At 39.8% G+C, this 21,095-nt stretch overlaps 1 protein-coding gene and 1 pseudogene across 1 annotated transcript in view; both read right to left on the bottom strand.

Annotated features, from left to right (window-relative positions):
• The window catches only part of SPOCK1 (SPARC (osteonectin), cwcv and kazal like domains proteoglycan 1), a 759,531-nt gene that overhangs the window by 478,980 nt on the left and 259,456 nt on the right, over window positions 1-21,095 (bottom strand). The window lies entirely within an intron of this gene.
• Window positions 5,262-7,047, bottom strand: LOC140529504 (axin-1-like; annotated as a pseudogene).

Below are 21,095 nucleotides of genomic sequence, written 5' to 3'. Positions count from 1 at the left end.
ACTTTTGTATTCTGTTGTGCATAGAAGAGTGCCTGGCACATAGTAGATGCTTAATAAATGTATATTGATGGATTGAATGATTAGTCCCAGGAAGACTAGGGAGGATGCAGAGATGAGTCACATTGGCAATCATCATAAGCCATGAAAACCTTGTCATTTCTCCCTAAGTAGCCAGGCTAAGCCTTCAGTTTATCATCCAAGAGCTATTCTTAATAAGTTCATCTCTTGATATTTTGGGTCTCTCTTAGGATTTTGATCAGATATCTATTTTTCTCTTACACTGTGTTCTACTGTGGTTATCTCTGAGCATGTTTTATTTCATCTATTTAGCTACAAGTTCCATGTATAAAGAGATTTATTCATTTTATTTTCCCTTCAGAGCTTAGGGAAGCGCACGGCACACAGTGAATGCTTACAGAATGGTTTCCCTAAGTGCATACATTCAATTTTATTCAACAGAAGCTTAAGTTCAATGAAATAAAACTGCAAACAATTAAGAAACTGACCACTTCTGGATCCTAGATTATAGATTTAAAGTCATAAGGAACTTTAGTGATCCACTAAGTCTACTCCCACTTTATTTTTCAGATGAGGAAACTAAGGTTAAAAAAAAAGATAATTGAGTTGCCCACTGTCACAAAAGTGATAAGGGGCCGAGCTAAGATTTGAACCCAGGAGCTCTGACCACAAGTTCTCATTCTTTCCACTGTCCCATAGCACCTTCTAAGTAAAGTCTTTCGTGACTTTAAAGCATTTAAGTAGAAAGAGCCTGAATTCAGAGAGAGCAGACCTAAATTCTAATCCTAGCTCTGTAAACTCTGTGCCCTGAGGCAACTCAATTCTGTGAGGCTCAATTTCATCCCTTATACAAAGGAGAAAATAATATCTCTTCACCTACTTAACAGAGTCCTAAGGATCAACTAAGATAAAAATACTTAAAGAGTTTTATAAACTACAAAGAACTTTACCAGTGTTGGGGAGGACGTTAACACAAGATAAGCATTCGTTGTCAGTGAGGTCCAACCTCGGTTCAAATCTTACCTCCCACACATTCTGTGACCTTGGGGAAAATCCCCCCACCTCTCTGAGCTTAGTTTCCCCATTTGCAAAATGATGGAATTTGACTCAATGTTCTCTATGCTTCTTACTCTAAATCTATGATTCTAGGATCCTATGACAATAACAATGACTTAAAGGAACTAGGACTGATTTCAGCATCCTCAGGTACAGAAGGACTCTCTGAGCTAGAAGGTACCGCAGTGCCCACTGAGTCAAATCTGAACCTCAACAACAATTCCCTCTACAACTTCTCTGACAAGTGCTCCTCTAGTCTTTTCTTAGAAAACTTCCAAAAGGGAGGGAAACCACTACCTCCCAAAGCAGCTCATTCCTTTTTTGAACAGAAAAAGAAAATGGCAAATACATCCTTCACTGGCAGCTTGAGAAACATAATGAAGGCAGTAACCTTTATTACCATCTTTTCCAACTACTCTTTAGAAGGGGAGAGGCCTAACTTTGTAGGCTTGGAAGGTAAAGGATCAGCATTAGCCACGGAGCTAATAAAATTTTCATATAAAGTCTGTAGTGATGGTATTCCATCACTGGTTTGTGCTCCAAGTAATGAAACTTTATGATCACTCAGGCATTTGGAGGAGTTGATGCTACACCTGGGAAAGGACCAAGTAGCAGGAGACTCTCTGCCAGGATTCCTGTAATAAGACATATAACATTTGTATAGGACTTCAAGGTTTTGCAAAGTGCTTAGAATATGCAGCTTTAATAATCCTTACCCAAACCCTGGAATGTAAGTACTATAGTTATTATTATCCCTTTATCCAGGTGAGGAACTGAGATCCAGAATTATTCGGGGCCTTGCCTAGGGTTACAGACCTAATAAGGTAGACTAGAAGTCTAAGTCTAGGACTGTATCTACCTAGTTCCCAAGCTATAAGAGCCTTTGCACATGCAGTTCCCTCAGCCAGGAGAATGATTCTTTCCCTGCATTCCTGTACCTGTCCTGTAAAGCCTAATACAAATGAGCTAACCTCCATGAAACCTTCTCTGATCTCCTTTTCAGTGACATCTCACATAGTACTTTGTTATGCATTTTTAAGATACTTGTCAGGTATTACTGAATATTATCATTTTCTAGGTTTTGTCACCCTCCACCAAAATATAAGCTCTATGAGATCCAGATCTATAGCTTCCCTAACTAGACGCTGTATCTCCTCTAGTGCTCATCATACCGATCTGCACACAGTAGGTGATTGATAAATATTTGCTGAATGAATTACTTCATTTTGAAGTGAATCTGGGTAGGGTACGTTTCTCACTTCACAAAAGCCATCTAGTCAAGGGCAGGCCATCCCAATTGTTTACAAAATCATATTATTACCATGATATCATAATATTGTCAAATTGCCATTATGTGCAAGCCACATAGTAGTATCATTAAGCATTTCTTAATCACCTACTGTCATCACTACCATCAGATCTGAGACTGGATTGGCAAGGGAAAAAGTGTCAGGAGTTCTTGGTTTTGTTCCAGCTCTGCTGCTAGGAGGCTATTTCATCCTGAGCAAGTCTCTTCCTTATTCCTGGCTTCCATTTCTCCTTCTGCATGATGAGGGTGATAATAGGTTCATCAGATATAGAAGTAGAAGAGACCATCTAGAAGAGGTCATCTATTCCATTCTCCTAATTTTACAGAAGAGGAAACAGGCCCTGGGTTAACTAACTTGCCCCTTGTCCCAAAAGTATTAACTTGTTCTAACGTGAATTCCAATGTGTTTCTCAGATTTCGAAATCCCTGGTCTGCATGATATACGTCAATCTATTTTTCCCTCCAGCATTCAAGCCTTCCCCTAGTAGTTATTTCAGCCAGTCTTTGGAGATAATAGCAGTAATATAAGTTACAGTCTGATTGTTTCTGATGGAGTAGCAGTGCAGGTGTGATCCCATCAATTTTCATTCCTTCCTTTCAGAAGGAGAGAAATCCAGTCTATTGTGAAGTCAAGGCCAGGATACTCCCTAATTCCTTTAGATTACATCTCCAAATGAGCTTGCAGTTCTCCTCAAAGAAACAGCCTCCTTTTGTTATGGGAATCAGCTGGGGTTTATCTTCCTTACTCTTTGTTCTCAGACTTCTCCCTTTCCCAGGGGATTTATCTCAAATAAGCTTTGACTTGGCTTTTAACAATTTCTTAAACACTGAGTACTCAGGCAACTCTTTCCTTCTTTTACCTTTGGAAATTAAGCTCCTTGAGGGAAGGGCCTGTGTAATTTGCACATTCTGCTCTGTACACCAGGACTGCTGCTGGATGTTATTAATGTCAAGAGACTAATGAGTGATGACATTTTGCTCTTAGTCTTGAAGGATTTCATTCTTAATCAGGTAAGGGGGAATAAAGAATTATAGCTCATGGTTCAATTCTTTCAAAACATCCTCAGGGTAATATTATCAGAAGAGATCATTTACATGGTAATGAAGTATACAACCATAAGGATGATATTTATTTCTTATTGAGTATATTACAGGGCAGGCTGGAATGACATACACTATTATTTTTATGCATTTTTTCATTTATTATTTGGGGAATAACAGGAGTATTAATAACAGCCAGTCCCTCCTAGTTCTAAAATCCTATGATTCTGACCATGCCAAATAATAAATCAAACATGGCTGAAAGCAGTATAAATAAGCCAGGAACAATTTTCTCAGAGGCTGGAGAGCCTGGACTTGGCCATATGGAACAAAGGGCAGTCCAATGCAATATGCTGTTTTTCTTTGATATTTTTTACTTCTAAATTTCCAAGCTCTAATGATTGTGTAAAAAGTAGTTACATCCTATATCTTAAAATTTCCTGTTCCTCTGAATAACAAATGATGAGAAAATCATTATTGTAGAAGATTATCTAAACTCTTTTAACATAATGCCTAGAACTGTGGACTACAAGGAAAAATCTCACAGAGAAATGGCCAAAAGGATATTAGAGAATTACAGGTCCAGAGCTAGATTAGGTTCCAGGGGTTATCTAGTGCAACCCAATCATTTATAAAGGTGAGAAAATTGAAATCTAGAGATGAGAAATAACTTGTCCAAGGTCACAAAGGTAGTAAAAGGTAGACCTGAGATTCAAATTCAGTTCCCTCTGATTCCAGATCTAGTGTCTTTCTACTGTACCATGGAAAGAAAAGAAAATCCCCTCTATAGTCCCTGACTTTCTCTCACTCCTTCAAGAGGCTGCTCTGTCTGCCATGCTAAGTTATAAACACTTTTTAAACACTGCATAGTCCATCTCCTTAAGAAAAAAGTATGTATCTGTAGAAGAGTATACGAATATATGAGTGGGTGGTACTGAGGTGAAAGAGTGATGAACTTGGAGTCACAGGACCTGAGTTCAAACCCCAACTCTTGTCATTTACTCTGTGTGCAACCTTGAGCAATCCACTTCTCTTTTCTGAGCCCCAATATCCCCATCTATGAATAAATGGGTCCAACCAGATCCCTGAGGTCCCTTCCAGCTTATAATAATGTGTAATTATTCCACCTTCTGTGTGGGTTGGGATGTCTCCTAGATGAAGGCCAAATAAAGGAAGCAGAAAAAAATAACAGCTTCACCAATTAAGATACAGAGAGAAGAAGCATCAGAAAGGCAGCATTCTGCAGTGAATAAAGAGCATTAGAGTCAGAAAGCCCTAGACTCAAGTAATGTCTCTGAAAGACCCTGGCTGTGTGACTTTGAGCAAGTGACTTAATCTCTCAATGTTTCAGATCACTTGCCAGTCTGAATTGAATGAAGGAGTTTTCTCTTGGAGGAACGCCCTATACAGGTGAATTCATAGGTTTGGAAAAGAAGGAATCATTTCATCAGCACACGACAATAAACATTCCATGATAGGAACTAAGGTGCAGCCTTTTAGAGAAGGTGTGGACCCACCACCCCTTCTCTTTTTCTCAGGACTGTGTTGCTCACCCATCCTGCAGGCTGGTGACTAGTAAAAGGGTAGCCACTACTATAACCCCCTCATTTGGGGTGCTAGCGATGACATGCTGGGGGAAAATGAACTTCCGCAACCGTGTACTGTAGCCTTTAAGCATTGACTAGGGTACGTCCCCTTTAATAAACCTGCCAATATGAACTCCATGAACTCTTTTTGTTTTGACACTGGAAATATCTTCAGTAAACAAGGTCATATACTTTCTAGTACAACCATGCAACACTACATTACACAGAATATTTTGCATGTAGGCAGGTTCTCAGGTTCTCAACCCCCTTGTGGACAATGCTGACTGGAGAGGGTCTATAGAGTCAAAGCTGTTTTGCAGTCTCTGAGTGGCTTCAGTCTTAATCCCAGTCTTTTGGTTTCATCACACTGTGGTGATGAATGTGGTAGCATAAATTAGCTGCATTTAGTTTCATTCCTGATTTTGTACCATGCAAAATCAATCCTGTACCCAGTGTCCCAGGAATCTTAGCTACATGACCATGGTCTAAGGAGTGTGGCTTTGGAAATGGCAGCCAGATCCTGAGGACTGGGAACATGTCTTTATGACATGCACACATTCATCAAGGATGCTCTCAGGATTTTCCTTGTAGACATTTTGAATCTCAGTGCAGCCCATTTCTACATAATAGAGAGGAAAATAATACAAAGTTTGCACAGAAGGTAACTTGTACTAGCCACTGAAGGACGAAGAGGCATTTGCATCCTAGCCTTTTCCCTGTGCTCCAACATGTTTTAGATGTTCCTCTAATTCTTCCTCTGCTTCTCCTGTCTGTTAGACAGCCCCCAAGCGTTTGACAAGTTCTGCTGCAACCTTCTGTGGTTTAACAAGGATTTTCTTTGGCATTTGATAAGTGCAAGGAATGTGAGGTAGTGGTAGTCATCCAGTGGCTTTGACACTTTCCTATATCTCGCTCCAGTGTTGATTTTGGGTTCTGTAAGGTGACACTGTCTCTTTTCATCCAGTGGAATCATTGTGCATGTTTTCCTACAAATACTCTATGAGAGCTATGGCTAAGGTACTAAAAGATTTATACACTGCTATCAGTAAGGGCTATTGTTTCAGTGTCACTGGACATACTCTGCTGTTCACTGTCACTAGCACTGATGGCTGGCTACAGCATAACTATAATTGACATGGTAAATGTTGGCAAGTTCCCTCCATGAACCATGCCTGAATCCTCTGTGTTCACTCACTGTACCTCCTATTTGATGAGGCCCTCTGTGGTGCTATTTTCATTAGCACCTTCTGAGTTAGCCTGCGAGACGGAGCCAAATCTCTGCCACTGACTTCTGCGTCTTGGTCCCACTTCCATTCCTCATCCTCATTCAATGTGGGCAAATATCCAGATATACCTTTCCCTGTCCCTGACCCAGGGTTCTATTCACTAAAGCTAAAAGGGTTTTTCCAAACTGTTCTTCATGTATTGCAGATAAATATCTGATATAAGGAACAAAAAGTCCATCACGGATTGGTCCTCAATTCAGGCCTGGTCAAACATGTCAGGATCAATACTTTGCTTCATGATGCAATCTTTTATGAAGCTATTTGTAACTGATTTAGTCTGACAAGATATAATGTCATTATTATTAAGAATATATTTTCTGTAAATAGCTTTTGCCAACTTAAGCCTCTTTTCCTCACTGGAGTCACAGGCTTCTAATTTCCTAAAGCCACTGCAAGCAAACTGGAGGCTTAGCAAATCTGCAGTCTTCTTGGTTTAAGCAAGTCCTAAATAGGTTTATTCCATGTTGATCAACCAGCAACGAATACAACAACTCAGTCCATTTCAAATATGAAGGTGTAGCTTAAGTACTTCCTTCAGACTCATACAGCAAATCCAGATGTGATCTCCTTGGGGCAACTGTGGAAGTTTCACTTTAAATCCCATTGCTTTTCACAAAATAGAAACTGTGACTCACAGGCCTGAGATCTGTGGAAACCAGCTCACCTTCCTCACCAGGAACTGGAGGCCTGGAACATCTTCAGTGATGTTCCCCCCAAGGTCCAAGGGAAAACCCTGTTCTTGGACATTCATTTTGGGGCTCTGTGTTTGTCAAGGGACAGTGACACCTTACCAGTATACTTATAGTTCCAAAGTGAATCAGTTTGTCCCACCAGACAAACTGGTCCTGGTCTGGGCACCAGGACAGGGTGGGAATGCTGCAGATGGAGCCCAAAGGCAAAGGCCCAACTGCACAGGCCTGTTCAGACTCTCACCTCTGCTTCTAGGCCCTTTTAACTCCTAAAGAAAACATTGACTGAACAGAATGCAAAGTCAGTGATAATAATATGGACTTCCACCTGTAAAAGTGTGATACAATTCTACCAAAGAGATTGAGGAGGAGGGTAAGGAAGACAGACAAGCCTAACTATAGCAAGGTATAAGGGACATGTTGCCTGAGGCAACTCAGAGCTCTGGTCTATAGAAGATGACATCATTTGTTATCTTCAGGGACAGCGGTCACTCCCCATGTCTCTGCTAGCTACTGCATTCAAGATACTCCTCTTTTGGGCTTCTCTGCTCTCCTGCTGGGTGGAACTACTTCTCAACTTGCTACCCATTAAGGCTACCCTTCTTCTGGAGTGTGTCAGCAAAAGTAGAAACCCTAAGTCTAGAATCTGCAGAGCTTTTCCTGGTTTGCCTCCTTAGTTAATGTCTGAAGGGTTTCCTTTGCTCAGGCACGGAGCGAGAAGGAAAGGTAAAGGTAAAGCCTTTCCTCTTCCAGTGAGTTCTTCCAAGCAACAAAGTCAAAGACTTTTCTTCCTTCAGTCAGCTCTTCCAAGGATCTGGTGTCTCTTCCCAAACCTAATCAAAGGTCTTTTCTGAGGTCAGTTTCCAGTTCTTGCTCATCTCTGTGCACAAGCTCAGATATTCAACTAGTGCAAAGCAGCATCCTTTTGGTGAGATGATATACTTTTATCTCACTTAACAAACCACAATTCCCCTTTCTTCCAACTAAGCGTAAATGAGGCAATACGTGTTTGCTCTATTATCACCAAACAGTTCTAGAGGTTAGAGTTTCATAGCAATTAACAACAAAATTCTCATGCCAGTCTTATGCAAATTATAGGATGGGAAACAGAGCACTTTAACCTGAGTTATGCCCTGAGTATGTTGTACTCTTTCTCTATGGACTGTTTTCTCAGGGATTCTTCCACTACTGTCCTGGTTTCCCATTGACAAAACTAAAAGGGTAGCCATTATAGTGGAAAGACTGCTGGACTTGGATTCCTGTCTCAGGTTCCTATCTTAGTTTAGATATTCACCAGGTGTTTGTCTATAAGAAAAAAAAATACTTAATCTTAAGGAATTCCAGTTTCTTCAACAATAAAAAAGGGACAGTAGTATTTGTACTGCTTACCTCAAAGGACATTTGTGAAGGAGTCTTACCAGCCTTCAAATGCTATGTGAATGTGAGCTTTTATTTCTTCAAAGATACTGACTACCTACCCAATATCAAGAGAACTGGCTGGTTTCATGGGAGAAGAAAAGAAAAGAAGCACTAGTCATTGTTGTAACAAACACTGCAGCTATTTGAAAATGTTTTCTACTGAATCAGTTTGATGGTATGGCGTGTGCACAATAATTACGAGGTCCCTCCAAGAAGTGGGTAAAAGGAAGGCAGGACTAAACCTCATCTTAAAAAATAAGAAACTGAGACCCAGAGAGGATTAGCGACTTACAGAGCCTAAGTAGTGTGGTGCAATTAAAAGAAATCTAAACTTAGATTGTAAAATAACCTGAATTCAGGTTCAAATTCATTTCAAACTCATGACCTATGTGACCCAGTATAAATTTGCAATTTCTGCAGGATTCAGTTCCATTATATGTTTGGACTACATATATATATATATATATATATATGTAGATAGACAGATAGATAGATGAGCTCTAAAATCCCTTTCAGTTCAAGAAGAACTATAGTATACCACTAAAAATTTCAATATAACTTGCCCAGACTCAAAGCACTTAATCTCTGAGAAATTTCTTTATATTGAAACTGAAGGTAAGCATAAATAGAATTTGAGGTTAAGAAAAATTATATCTATTTCTGGGTCCCCCTTTTAGGAATGACACTGGCAAGAAAGAGAATATCCAAAGAAGATTAATGAAGATGGAGCAGAAACTGGAGACTATGCCAGGTATTATAAGCTGAAGGAACTGGGGAAATGATTAGCCCATAGAAGAGGAGAACATGGTAGCTGACTCCAAGTACTGAAGGACTACCATGTAGAAAAAGGGGGGCAGCTAGGTGGCACAGTAAATAGAGTTCCTACCCTGAAGTCAGAGGGACCTGAATTCAAATACGGCCTCAGACACTTGACACTTAACTAGCTGTGTGACCCTGGGCAAGTCACTTAACCCCAATTGCCTTGCCTTCCCCCCTCAGAAAAAAAGGAACATACTTATCTGCTTGAACTCAGAAGGCAGAATGAGGAATGATGGGAACAAGCTGAAAATAAATAGGTTCAGATGTCATGTGGATATATCAGGGGTAATGATGATTACCCAAGCCCTATGTATATGCTTTGGTTAGGATATACCACATGGAGCATTTATGAGCTGAGCTGATCTTCCCATCTACTTCTACTGACCCACCAGTGCTCTGGTTCAGCATTCAAAATCTAGGTACCTTGGGGTGACATATTAATTCCTTTCCTCCCCATGTCAACAAAAGGGGAAAGTGATTTTTTAAATGAGGACTGGATTGGCCAGTGGGCCAGAAAAAGTTACCTGTTGTTGTTGAGTCATTTTACAGGCATGCCTGACTCTTCATGACCCCATTTGGGGTTTTCTTGGCAAAAATACTGGAGTGCTTTCCCATTTCCTTCTCCAGGTCATTTACAGACAAGGAAACTGCGACAGACAAGGTTAAATGAGTTGCCCAGAGTCACACAGATAGTAAGTGTCTGAGGCTATATTTGAACTCAGGTCTTTCTGACTCCAAGCCCAGTGCTCTATCCACTGTACCACCTAGCTGCCCTGTGAGTCATCAACTCATAGATTTTAGTAGAACAACTTCTTTATCCTCTATCTTTCCATATTCCAAGTATGGGGGAACTTTGTGAAATTCTCTCTCAGACTTCTTGTGGGGTTATAAGGGGTGGAGAAGAAATACTTCTCCAATCCTGGAACCTATAACAGCTGCTCATGTCTGGCCTCTAAAGCACATAGATGGCCTTGGTCTTCTGAGGCCAAACAGATGAAGTTTGTTTCCTCTTCCACATTGCAGGAAATAGGTGAGCCTTAGCTGTCATCTCAAAGCCTCTTTTGCTTTGGGATCCTTCCCCTAAGCATAGATGATCAAATAGCAATTTAGACATTTCTAGCCTTGGAGTTGACCTCCTGGGTTCCAAAGGTCGGGAACTCCTATGTCCCTCAGAACTGAATGACAGCATAAGTGATTTTCTGCAACTATAAGAACCTAAGCACTGGCCAGAAGACATGGATACTGAAGGACAGTGTAGAGTTCAGCTGAAGGTGAAATGACTATTCAGCAGTCTCACAGTATGCCATGTTTTAATATTTTAGATATTCATAGCTTGGGAGAATATAATTTACCATATCATGTTTCAAGTCTTTATATACATATATGTGTACATACATACACACATATACATATACATACATACACATACATATATATGTATATATACAATATATACATATACATACATACACACACATATATATGTATATATATACAATATATACTTATGTGTCATTTATGTTTTAAGAATTGCTTTAGTAGTTAGGGAAATAGTTTTCCTGTACCTGAACTATTTGTAGCACCTTTATGATTCCTTTTGGAGGGATTAAAATTAGCCAAACCTAAACACTAAAGGATCTCTCCTAGAGCTCCAGGAGAGTGGGAATGGTAAAAACCATAAGAAAAAGAACTTCATTCCCTCTCTCCCCCCAAACCCCTGTCTATGAATGAACCCTGAGCTGGTGACCCTTAATTGGAAAGGGTCTTCCTAATCTCCCAGGCCCAACACCAGTCAGTTGTTATAAAAACCAAATCTTCCTCACAGTTGAAGATGTTTAGAAATAGAATGAGCTCTTTTGGGAGGTAGTAGTTTCCTCTTTTCTGGCGGTTTTCAAACAAAGACTAGAAGACCACTTGTCAGAGCAGTTGTAGAGGAAATTATTGTTCAGATACAGATTGGTCTAAATGGGCACTGAGGTCCCCTCTGGTTCAGAGATTCTAGCACTCTGAGAAATGGAGGTGTGACTAGAAATGTTTTTGTAGAACAAAAACACTGATCAGTTCCTGTAATTACCCAGTTTCCCTGTTGGCAGATATGATCGCGTGTTTAATTGCTTCTGGCACGAGTTAACTTAATAAAGGATGAAACACTGAAAAGAAGAAGGAAGCTGCTACCAACCAGGCACTGGTCTTGGCCAGAAACAAACAAAAGCTTTTGCACAAAGCTCTAAACAGCAATCATGCATTTACCAAGTAGATGGTGACAGCCCCTGCTACAAACCCAAATTGGAGCTCGATTTAATAAGGCATCTGCAGCACTGCACCCCAATCTAATTTACCCTTGAGACACACCAGTCACATAGCCAATCAAAGTTATCTTTCCTGGTCTGCCTGCTGGAATTATTGGGGAACAGAACCATATGGGTTATTACAGCATTTGTCTCATACATCCTTTTCCGACTTATTTTTTTTCAAACCCTAATTTTTATAACCTAGCTTTGTCCTGAGACAGGGAATGCTAACTCAAAGTTAGACTAAAATATTTACTAGGTGACTTTCCATGTCAGTATTTCAAAAAGGCTTTCTTTAGATGCCTCTCAAGATTATCCTTATAATGCATTAATATGTACAAAAAGCTATGTCTCTTTGGTCCCACTTAATTGCTAAATCTGATGACCGTTCCTCAATCATATGTCTCTGAAACATTTGACACCTGGATACTCTATCCTTTCTTGATCTTCCTCCCTACCTATTTTGTTCATTTCTTAGTCACTTTTTCTGGGTTATCATCCACACCATGTCATCTAACTGTAAATGCTCCCTGAAACTGTGTCCTGGGCCCCTTTCTCTTCAGCTTTCTATATTTTTTTCACTTGGTGCTCTTACCAGTTCCCACTAATTTAATTATTATATCCATGCAGATGACTCTCAGATCTATATATACAATCCTCATCTTTCTCCTGAGTCAGTCAATGACCATTTATTCAGTGTTTACAATGTCCCAAGGTACTTTACATCACCTACTGAATAATGGAAATTTCTAAGTGGATATCCCCAAATATTTCTAACTTTATATCTCAAAATCTACATATCCAAAGCAGAATTCATTGTATTTACCCCCCAAAATACTCTTATTCATAATTTTCTTATTTCCTTTTTCTCTTTTCTTATTTCTGTTGCAGATAACACCATTCTTCTTAGGCACTCAGGTTTGCAACCAAAGTCATCTTCAACTTCTCACTTTTACTAACCCCCACATATCCAATCAGTTACTAAATCTCATATTTCTACTTCCAAAACATTTCGTGCATCTGTCTCCTTCTTTCTACTTATAAGGTCACCACATTATTTCAGATCTTCATCACTTTACTCTGGACTATGTCTTCCCTGTCTCTGGTTCCATCATATCTGCAAACATGGATCCTGGGCAATTGTTGGAGCTCATCAGCACTTTTGTCCTATGAAAATGTCTTCAGTCTATGTACATTCAGTCTGATTTTCATAGAGCACAGGTCTTATCACATTATCCCTCAACAAACTTCTGTGATTTCTTATTATCGGCAAGATCAAATCTAGATTCTTCCGTCTGCCATGTAAAATCCCTACTTGGTTCCAACCTACATTTCCAGCCTTATTTACATATTACTCCCCTTCACACTCCTTATAATCCACACTCCTTACAGCTTTCCATTTCCCATCTCCTTGCCTTTGCATTAGCTGTCTCCATGACTAAACTATACTCCCTCCTCACCTCTACTCCAATTTCTAGTCTTCTACAAGATAGAGCTGAAGGATCAATTCTACTAAAGGGTTTCCTGACCTCGCTAATCTGCAAGTGCACTTCCCTGTCACCTTGTATCTATTTTTATTTTCAATATACCTACATATGGTATTTATTTTCAATATACCTACATATGGATTTGTTGAATCCTACATAGAATGTACCTTAGGGGGGCAGAAACTGATTCACTTTTTTCTTTACATTTCTCAAACATGGATCAGAATGGGTGCTTGATAAATAAATAAATAAATGTAGGGCTAGAAGGAACGTCAGAGGCTAAATTGATCTAACTGCCTCGTTTTACAGATATTAAAACTGAGGTTCAGAGAAATTACATGGCTTGCCCAGAATTGCACAACGAATTAATGTGCTACTTTAGGTGCTGACTGATTGATTAGATTGGCCAACTGAAGTGTAGCACAGTGGAAAGAGCACCGGATTTGGAATGATCATCTCTAGATACAATCCCAGGTTCTATTGCTATTTCCTATGTAGTGTCAGGAAAATTACTCCCTTTCTCTAAAACATGAAGGGATATACGCCTTGACAACCTCCAGAGACCCTGTTAAATCTATATCTATGGTCCTATGATTCTAATTCATGATGCTAATATATTTTGATATTTTTTTTAAATAATAACTATTATTTGGCTCTGTGATCTAGGCAAGATCTGTCAATTTTTGGTGGTGGTGAGAGTTTCTCCCTCAGAATTTCCTAAATTATTAAAATCACTGGTCCAAGCAATCAATAACAAATAACAAGAGGAGGAGTAATATTAAAGTACTAATTCTCTCCAAGATAATTGGAAGAAAACATTTTCCAAGTATGGAGACCAGGCAAGGGAAGATAGAGAAACAGGAAAAAGTACAGATCGTTCTTGATGTCCTGTCTGCTACCAGAGCTACACTGAGGATGCTTACAGAAAACTTATCAAACATAAGCCTATATCCCACCATTTTTGTTCAGTTTACAAAAAGCATTATTTTATCCACTAGGGCAGTAGTCTGTAGAACACAAACTATAAAAGAAACATAAAAGAAAAGTGACTTGTCCCAAGGCCATTTCTATCCAAATACCATCAGAAAAAAATGAAAAAAAAAAATAAAGAGATGATATAGATGACAATAATAACAACACCAATAGCAGCAGTTAACACCTTGGTGCTCTAAGTTTTAAAAAGTGCTTTTCTGTGTCTTGTTTGAGCCAAAATATATGATCCCAGGTGATGGATTCTTTAAAAGAGAGAGTAAATGACAGTCTGTATATGAAAGGTAAATAAAGTGTCCCTTAAGCAATCACATTATTTGGAGCTTAATGCAGAGAATCCATGAGGGAGAAGCAAACTCATGAGGGAGAAATGAATTTCTCATTTATCCAGCCCTCTCTGCAGCCTATCCAACTGTCTGGCCACATCCTTACTGGAATATCTACATTAGCTCCTGGTAGAGCTGGCACTTGTGCTAGCAGTGGGAACAGACTGGGCAGGAAATAGGTAATACTTTTCTAACAAGATGATAATTCTGGCAGAAATGTTTATTTGAGGGAAGGAGGCCATAGTGGTTTTATTGCAACAGTCATGATCCCCTTCCTCAGCAGCTCTAAGAACTCCCCAAATAAGATGAGCCTGATTCTCCAAGTTCCTACTAAGGATTAATACTAATACTATTTAGTAGTTCCTACTAAGTGTTAATAGACAGATCTATTCTGACAAGATTTTTGTTATCTCCAGTGGCTGCCCTGATCAATCATGCTTTCATGTGGAGAGACAGACAGAGTGGGCGGGGGAGGGGAGTTGGGGGAGAGAGTAACAGAGAGAGAGAGAGAAAAGGAAAGAGAAAGAGAGGGAGAGAGAGAGAGAAAGAGAGAGGGAGAGAGAGAGAGAGAGAGAGAGACAGGGAGAGAGTTTTATTACAGTGTCTTCTTTTTTTAAGGTATACCTCTGAAGGCTCAAGGTTTTCCATTTGATTAAGCCTGCAATAACCAGCTGACAAGAAGTGATTGGCTGAGTCTGGCGTTCATAAAATCCGTTAGCTGAGCTAAGTGTGGTGCTCATAGAAAAGCATATTCAGCAACTGGCCAGACGTCCAACACTCAGCAAATCTTACAACCCTTTCCATACAAGGCTGGTACCAACATCCCAAGCCTGAATGTCTGTTATAACAAACTCAGAGACAGTTCTTGCTCTCACCTAAAGGGCTCCAACTGCCAAAAAAAAAAAAGTCACTTCCATTACTGTTATTTGGTTATCTGACAGACTCACGACTCCTGGTACAAGTACATCCAAGAGAAGAGAGAAGCCTTCAGAAAATGTCATCAAAGATGAAGCTGTTCCTTATACTGTGTAATGTGACATGAGTGATCATCCAACAGCCCTAAGCACAAGACTGCTTCAGAAATATGCACAACCAAGTGAAAAACACCCAAGATCTCCCCGTGCCTCCACCCAAGCTGTACTGAGCTGTCACAAAAGTCTTACTCAGTTCCTCGCATCAACACAAGCACCTCTGCATCCAGAGTACACATGAAGTTGGTTGAAGGATACCAGGTCTGAATTCTGGATTTCCCTGCCTTAATCTTACAGAAGCATCAGTAGGAGAGAGGCCAATGGGGGAGTGGGAAGGCAGTAGCAGAGTTCCCTTTGCTCAGCTGCCCTGCCCCCTTCACTGTGCTAACAACAAAGGAGTTACAAGTTTTCTAAACATAATTATTCAGGAAAAGTAGACAAAGCCTGATTTACTCTGCATTCTGAAGCCCAAGCTCTTTATCCTCTTGGCACATCTTCCTACCCCTAAAAGTGCTATTAAACTCCATCTCACATTTTGTTTTCAGATCCTTCACTCTGGGTAAAGATGACTGAGAGCTTGGAATGTTACTTCTAGTCACCCCAAATCAAGAGATGAGAGAAAAAACATAAAGATAGCATGCAATTAATACTGCATCAAAGGAACAAGGGCTTTACAGTATCATCTCATTTGATCCTCACAACAACCCTGAGATGTGGGTGATATTATTATGCCCAATTTACAGATGAGGAAACTGAAGCAAAAAGAGGTTAAGCACCTTCCCCAAGATCACAGCTGGTAGTAACTGAGGCCAGATTTGAACCAGGTATTCCTGACTCCAGCACCTACACTCCATCCATTGAACCAAATAGCTGCCTCTGTAAGGGGCTGATGGGAATTAGGTCTTGCTGGCAGACAGTAGAGTACCAAATTTCCCTCTTCTTCTCCCCCAAGCAATAAAGCACAAGCCCAAAATTTTTGGAGAAAAACTAGTACTATTTTTTTCTACCTGGTGGTCGAGGATCTGGATCATCAATATGCATTAATATGCTCAACCTCCTGTGAAAAGACCATTCTGTCCTATGCCATGCGTAGTAGAAAATACACTGGAATGAGAGGCCAAGGTTCCACTTTTTCAAATTCCTATCTTTGGGACTTACGTGTATCACTTCATTACTCTGGGCATCAACTTCCTCATCTGTAAGATGTGAGAATTATACTAACATCCCTTCTAGTTCTAAATCTCTGATGCTATGAATGTTTTTTACCCCCAACCACACAGTAAACTCTTCAATGAGAGGTAGAGTATCTTGTCATTCATTCATTCAACAAACATTTCACTTGGTACCTACTGTAGTAGGCATTTTGGTAGATGCAAAGATAAAGATGCCTTTGTATAGTACAAGATGACAAATATGATAAAAATTAAATATGAAGTTTTGTTGCTGTTCAGGAAGGAAGGATGGAAGGAAGGGAGGGAGGAAGGAAGGAAGGAGGAAAAGAAAGGAAAGGAGGGAATGAAGGAGAGAGAGAAAGAAATTAGGAAAGACATGAAGAAAGAAAGGAAAGAAGAAAAAAGAAAAGAAGCAAGAAAGAAAAGGAGAGACAGAGAGAGAAAGGAAGGAAGGCATGAGGAAAGAAGGAAGGAAGGAAGGAAAGAAGGAAGGAAGGAAGGGAGGGAGGAAGGGAAGGAGGGAGGAAGGGAGGGAGGAAGGGAAGGAGGGAGGAAAGGAGAGAAGAATGCAGTGCTGGCAATTCTTCATAAAGACTTGTCTTAGAAGATCCTGAAGGCTTGGGGGATAAGATATTTTACTGGCCAAATTAATGTATGTTGAGAAGATGATTAGAGTGGGTTCAATTTGAAGAAATGCCAAATTACATTTTGCACAAACACCAAGTTGCCACTTTGCAGTTCTTGTATCTTTAAATCAAAGTCTTAATGACTTTTTTCCTGGGATGCAGAAGCACAAATCCAGCATAATTGTATTGGGAGGGGGAGGGGGTCAGTACCTTGGAGTTCTTAAATGCTCATTGAGGTGAGCAGACAGACATAAAGGAACCTGGGCCCCATTTAACTAAAAATTAAATGCAAATTTGATTTTGGTCATTATGTTCCCTCCTCCCGGTCTGTTCAATCTTCTTCTATGCAACAATTATTTCTGAATCACGGAACCTGGAAAAATGTTAAATCAATTATGAATACCAACCAACTAAACTAATACAGACCTCTCGTGTTTATTAACAATACTGTCTCTTTTCTGTACTGGAGCAAATTATTCTTAAATCTTTTTCAGCTAAAATGTACTTAGTAACATAAATCTTCTTCATTGTAGTAGAAGAAAAGCCATAATAACAGTTGCAATTCATTACAAAGTAATTTAAGGATGTATTTTTTCTCAGAAAATAAATATCCCTTTTAAGGATGATCAGAAAAAAAATGTTCTTTTGATACCTGGACCTTAAATATAATGATTTATTATTATTATTATCATACAGTGAGTTCTAACAGTACGCTTGGTGCTTGCATGAAGATGAGGCCCTCAGTCTGTTTCATATGTTAAGGAGCAATATGAGACGTAAATACAAGAGAGTATTCCCTGGATTTTCATTCATTCATTCATTCATTCAAATGTTCACTATACATTTTATACATACCTGTGTTCTTGGTTTTCCCCAGCCCTCCCACAGAATATAAACTCTTTGGGGTCAGAGACTGTACAGTTTTGGACATGATGAATGAATGAATGAATGCTGATGTGGTACTTCCTCATAAAGACTCAGAGGATCCCAAGGGCTTGGGGGATAAGATAAGAGATTTTACCTGATTGCTGTACAGATTGCCAGATAATGCCAGAGTAATATATATTGAGAAGACAATTAGCGTGGCTCAGATTGAACCCCAGCATCTGATAGTGCCAGGCACATAGTAGGCACAGTAGTAAATGATTGCTGAATAAATGAACTAAGGGCCTCAGTCGTTAAGATATGCACAGAGATAAATAATCAAATACAGAATATGGTAAAGTTATAATAAAAATAATGATAAAGGAAGGCCTTGTTTCAAGACAAAGAGGAACAAAATTTTCATTTTCATTTCATTTCATTTGGGGAAGGCTTTTCCTTCCACTTGTCCCTTTGTAATCCATGGACCTGCATTTGAACCCTGTATCTGCCTCTTACTCATGTGACCTTGGGTAAGTTGCTTCCCCTGCATGAACCTCAGTTTTCACCTTGTATAAAAAGAGGCCAATAATCAGGAGTGGGGAGCCTGTGCCCTCGAGGCCACATGTGGCCTTCTAGGTTCTCAAGAGCAGCCCTTTGAATCCCAACTTCACAAAACAAATTCCCTTAATAAAAGGATTTGCTCTGTAAAACTTGGACTCAGTCAAAAGGTCACACCCAAGGACCTTGAAGGCCACATGTGGCTTCAAGGCCACAAGTTCCATACCCCTGGATGATTTAAAGTTACTCCCAGTTCCAAATTTAGGATCTCATAAAACTCTCCAGTCTGTCTCATCAGTCTTCTCCACTGAATGCTTTCACACAATAAGTGAGCTTTGGAGAAAGACTAAGGACAAGCATCTGAAAACAGCGGAAGACCAAGAAGACATGATGAAAGGCTGAGAACTTTTCAGGGTGTGAGGAGAAAAGTGAGAGAGAAAGTAAGATGTAAGCAGAGACAGATCTAAGAAACCTTCTCAGGTAAAATTAACAGGGAGAGAGATGAGGGAATGATCCAGGGTACTAGAGCAAAGGAGATTTGAGGAGGCTGAGAAACTAGGAATTCAAATACTGAAATCAGAGAAAGAGGGAGATCTCTAGATGACAGTTGTTGTTTCATTTTCCAAAAGGACTAATGATATCACAGGGTGATGTATGGACTTGAGAGTGAATTGGATTCAAGTGAGGCAGAGTTGCACAGAGTGGACAACCTCACTCTTCCTTCCTGAGTCACTGAAGTCCAGAACCAGGACAAAAGTCAAGATGACTGGCAATGGCCCAGGGATGCAGTGAATGACCTTGGCTTCTTCAAAATTTGATGTAATGGTAATTTAAATGGGAAGATCTTTCCTATTCATTAATAAGCCCATGTGACCTGCTTAAATCACATGGAAGTTTAAGTCACATGTAGTGGGAGGAGCTTGCTGAATGGGTAGAACAGGAAGGGTAGAGCAGAACTGGGAGAAAGTTGGTAAGAGTGATTAGGGGTAGAAGAAAGAGGATACAGGCAGGCACAGCTAGTCTTGTAAGTGTGCATTTGTGGTAAGACCCCAGCAGCAGGTGGGGGAAGGCTTGGGAATGGTTTTATCCCCTATAGTGCTAATGTATATGGACTTCTTGGTTACTATGATGGATTTGGCTTTTTAGTGTTGGGATTTGGCTTTCTGGTGTCTGAATAATTGTTTTTCTTCTGCCTTCTACATGGGGAGTCTGTTATACTTTGCAATTCAGAACTATACCAGCATAGTCATAGTCACCCTCAGTACTGTGAATATAGCCTTCGCGATACACTTGACCAAGCTCTAAACGTTCCACAGCTCCTGTTTCAGCCACCTTCATGACTGCTGGAACAAAGTGTTCCTCATCCACCCCACAAAGATGAAATTAGGACTCTCAAGAATCTGTCCCTCACCTTATGGCTGGCATATAGAAGACAAATATACAAGTGTGCCATCACTTTCAGGAGATATTCTTGAAGGTTTGTCTATACTTGAATTTAATCTGGAATGCATTAAATCTAAATACTTTCTCCTAGCCAATCCTCTTATTAGGGTTGCAAGTACTCAACAAAATGAACAATGCTATAAACTGCTCCTATCCTGAGGCTTGTTTGTTAGAAGACTGTCCCAAAGACAACTCCCCTGCCCCAAAATAATAGAATCCTAGAATATTAGAACTGAAAGGAACTTTAGATATTATATAGTTTGACTCACTCTTTTACAGGCAGAGAAAGTAAGACCCAGAAAAAAAAAGGGCATGCTAACATAGGGATGTTATTTTATTCCTCCTTACATATTCCCTAGCAATCAGCATAATATCATTCACACAGCAGGTGCATAATTGTTGGATTACCCAACATCACACAACCATTTAACAGCAAAGACAAGACTAGTTTTCAGTTCTCTTGCCTGATTCTTGGAACCATGCTCTTTCCACCATAGTTCACTGCCAATAATGCCTAAACCCACTAACCCTATCTCCTTTCAAGGAATCAATAAGGAAAAAGGAAAAAAGGAAAATTCAACCAAATGTCACAAAGATTTTATGCCTGAGTTCAGCGTTCCTGAAGAATACTCAAGACTGCCTTGGATGTTCAGAGGGTCCTGAATAGAAATTAAGAGTAAGATATTCATATCCCAATGGCCTCCATGATCTATTCTGAAAAGTTCACTGAAGTACAATCCTGTAAAAGCATTTTGGGGGGCTTTGTGGGAGGGGTGCTTCAGGTTTTGTGGGGGAGGGCTTAAGAGGGTGAAGATTTTGCTTGACTACAAAGAGATTTCCAATACTCTAATATCCTACTTATCTAAAAAAAATTGTAGAAGAAATTGTATTATAGCCTCAGTGTATCAAAGCAGAGGCAAATTGCTAAGAATTCCCTGATAAGTGAAAGTTACAGCAAATTGGTAATCTTAGACCCTGGGACAAGTTTTCCCTCAAATATCCCTACAAGTTTGTGCATATCCCTAGATAGACACTGACAAGAAGCAGCTGCAAAATGCTCCCTGCAATTACTATCCTTTAAACTCTCCCAACAGCCCATTTTTATTTCACCATTGTAGTCACATCTCCTGACTGTTGGCTCAGT

This window comes from Notamacropus eugenii, chromosome 1 (genome assembly GCF_028372415.1).
Source record: "Notamacropus eugenii isolate mMacEug1 chromosome 1, mMacEug1.pri_v2, whole genome shotgun sequence".
NCBI lineage: Eukaryota > Metazoa > Chordata > Mammalia > Diprotodontia > Macropodidae > Notamacropus > Notamacropus eugenii.
This window is presented reverse-complemented; position numbering and strand designations above follow the sequence as displayed.